Raw genomic sequence first — 3,239 nt, 5'->3', positions numbered from 1 at the left:
AATGAAAGTATAATTATCTTATAATATATTTTTGTTTCATTAACTCTTCTCTCCATTTTTCTCCCTCCATAAAATCTCTCAAATAAGATATGTATTCTCTCTCCATTTTCTCTCCTCTCCCTCCCTCCCTCCCCTTTCCTCCCCCAAAAACTCCCAAACGTAGTGTGAAGGAAGAAATCTATAGTGAGCTATAAAAGTAACTCCTCTTTTGTTGATAAGTGGCTTGTCTAGTTTTGTCAAATTCTCCATTTTTTTACCCTCAAATTTTGATATTTATTGTATAATTTTTTCTTTTCTGACTATTTGACTCCCATAATATTGCTTTCTAAAAGTTTTTGAATAAAATTTCTTCCTCTTCAAATAGAGAGTTATCAAAAGTTTTTATCCAATTCTTATTCTAATAATCATGAAAAAAATGTATTATAATAATAAATAAAAAAATCTCCTAAAATGAAAATAACATGAATTCCGTAAAAATATCAAATTAATTAAATAAATATTGAAGTTTGACATGTCAAAAGACTCCATGTAGTATTTGGTTCAACCCATTACTATCTTTATCCAAGCACGATGAGCACTAAATAAATGCTGTATACGTCCTCTTTTGCTTTTTTGGCCACCTCTATAAGTCCTCTTTAATTTTGCACTTCGGTATTCCTCTTTATTATTTAATCCCCAATTTTTTTATTGGGATCATTTAACTTCTAATATCAATCAATTTTTGGGAAAATATTAATTAATTTAACGTGATTTAACACGGATAGTGAAATTAAATCGTATATACATGTTAAAGAATAGGCTACTTTAAGTTAAAATTACTTGAGCGAGCTAAGAAAGCTTGTCATACTTTCATATCTAATAATTCTTTAATGCACTACAATTTTTATTGGTTCAAACCGTTGAAACTATGTAAGAATCCAGAACCTAAAAACTTTATAATTCAGAAAGTTGCAGGATCCACTCCATCAGGCAATAGCAATAAAGTTGTAAACTCAAACCAACGTGGGTTATCCCATAGTGCGCCGACTTGATTTAACTGGATTAGTCGGAGCCCAATTAGCCTTCCGGATATCATGGTTTATACCGAAAAAGACCAACTCTGTCAAGTACAATAGATATGGGTTTGAAGGCACATTGGAGGGAAAACCTGATTTACATGAAATCTGGTTCGATTTGGGTTTTTCCCTTTTTTAGCCTTGAAGATCAAAACCCAACCATATCCAAAGGGAAATCAAACCATAATTTCGGGTTTTAGATTGGTTTCCATTTGGTTATTTGGTTTCGGGTATATTTTAGCAGCCCCATTGAAGGCTAAATTTGACATATAATTGAATTTGAGGATCATACTGAGAAATAATAACAATAGTGCTTCCTTAAAAAAATAATAAGAATCAAATTATCCCTTAATATCTGAGTATCTTTCTCTTTAAGGTCATAAAATTTATCTTAAAGTTACCTTTCTAAAATATTTTTAAAATTTTATACATTATAAGAAATTACAAGATTATGAAAGGAAAACTGAAAGAAAAAAGAACAACGTAGGCACCTTCTAAGAGAAAGGAAAGGGGGAAGAGAGAGAGAGAGGGGGCAGCGGTGGCTCATGTCGGCTGCCACCGTCCTAGAGGTTGGGAGAGGGGCAATGGCACGATCGATGTCATTTGCGACCTCTAACATCTCCAACAATCTCGCCCACAACGGTTGTGCCCGGCTGGAGTTACTTCCGCGGCTTACTCTTTCTCTTTGAAGCTCTTATATTATTTTGAATATTTTTAAAATTTTTAAAACCAAAAAAAATGTTTATGGAAATAGAAATGGCCTTATCCAAATAGTTTAAGTAATAAAATAACTCTTTTCAACAAAGAGTGAACAATTATGCTTTAAAAAATAGCCGCCTGCAAGCACAATTGACTGCAAAATCTACTCTGTTCTCTCTCCCTCCTCTTCTCCTTTGTCCACCGCTATCGCCGGCGCGTCCGGCGGCAATCCCTTGCCCCTGATCTGATCAGTCCTTCATCTTCCTTGCTCTGTCTCCATCAGTTTCTCTGCCCTTACACCCAAATCCGACTCCACCTCCTTCCCCCTCCGCTCACTGCTCCCACCACTGCTGCCCACCCCGGTCCTCCACCACCCCATCCTTCCACTGCTTTGTTTTGTTCCTTCACCGCCGCTCCTCCACGGCCGTTTCTCCATCTTGATTGAGCACCTTCGGTTCTCCGCGATGATCGGTCTCGGCTCGGATCCAGACCATGGTCACTCTACCCGTCTTGATCTGGACCTCTTGTATTTTTAAGGTCAAAGCCCCTGTTCACCGCCAAAAAAAAAAACTCTGGTTACCCAGACGATCACCGTCGGCGATTTACCGATGTAGTGCAATGGTACCCACCTACATGATGTTCTGTCTACCACCTTGGCGTCCATACGAAGGTGTGCTCGGTCTGGTTAGATCATGTTTGGTTGTTAGGTCTTGTATCGTGTGGGGTCAGATCTAGTTGAAATCCTGTGGGTGCGATTTATTGATTTTTTTTATGTTGTTTACGTTGCGGGTTTACTTAACAAGGGTCTATGTGATTGTCCCTGTTGTCGGCGGTCCAGTCATTGTGTTGGTCGGTGGCCTTGAAGATGTCTTAGTTGGTTGTGTTGGCTGGTGGCCTCGACGCCGTCGTCCCAATGTAAATTATGATGTGTTTAATTAAAATTCTTCTTCCGGCAAAAAAAAATCTTTAGAAAATAAAACATCTATTTTATTTTATTGCCGAGAAAAGTAGTATCAAATGAAACAAAAAAGATTTAATAAGAGTTAATTCAAACAGTTCGATACTTATTCTTTCTATATAGGATTTCGAATTCGAATTTTATAAATGAAAAAAAAAAATTTAATTTGAAAAATTTTATTTTTTAATGAGCCAATTTGACTCAAATTAAATTAGTCCGCGCCTTTCTAGATATTAGGGAACGTACTTAAAAATATTAAATCAAAACGAAAAAAAAAGAGGGGGAAATTCGGGAATCACAGTATGCAGTAGAATTTTCAAGGAGCACGAGTGGGGATCGGCGACTCTTATCTTAAACAATAAACAGACAGTGAATAGAGGCTGATGCAAAATAGAAATATTTTATTTTAATTGAATAAAAATGGGAAAAAGTTTTGCTTTTTAAAGGAAAAGAAAGGAAAAAAGATCAAATATTGATGTACTTTCCACCTGGCCATTAGAGAAGGTATCCAAAGACGGGCGGCTCAG

At 36.5% G+C, this 3,239-nt stretch overlaps 1 long non-coding RNA gene across 1 annotated transcript; it reads right to left on the bottom strand.

Moving 5' to 3' along the window:
- Nucleotides 1-1,754: 1,754 nt before the first annotated feature.
- On the bottom strand, nt 1,755-2,751 carry LOC116194709. The gene is made up of 2 exons (XR_004154504.1): nt 2,384-2,751; nt 1,755-2,301 (listed from the first exon to the last, which is right to left on the bottom strand). It is a non-coding gene; the product is annotated as an uncharacterized LOC116194709 (long non-coding RNA).
- Nucleotides 2,752-3,239: the final 488 nt, after the last annotated feature.

Source organism: Punica granatum, chromosome 2 (genome assembly GCF_007655135.1).
Source record: "Punica granatum isolate Tunisia-2019 chromosome 2, ASM765513v2, whole genome shotgun sequence".
Classification (NCBI taxonomy): Eukaryota; Viridiplantae; Streptophyta; class Magnoliopsida; order Myrtales; family Lythraceae; genus Punica; species Punica granatum.
The sequence above is the reverse complement of the archived record's forward strand: the minus strand, read 5'-3'. Positions and strand labels throughout refer to the sequence as shown.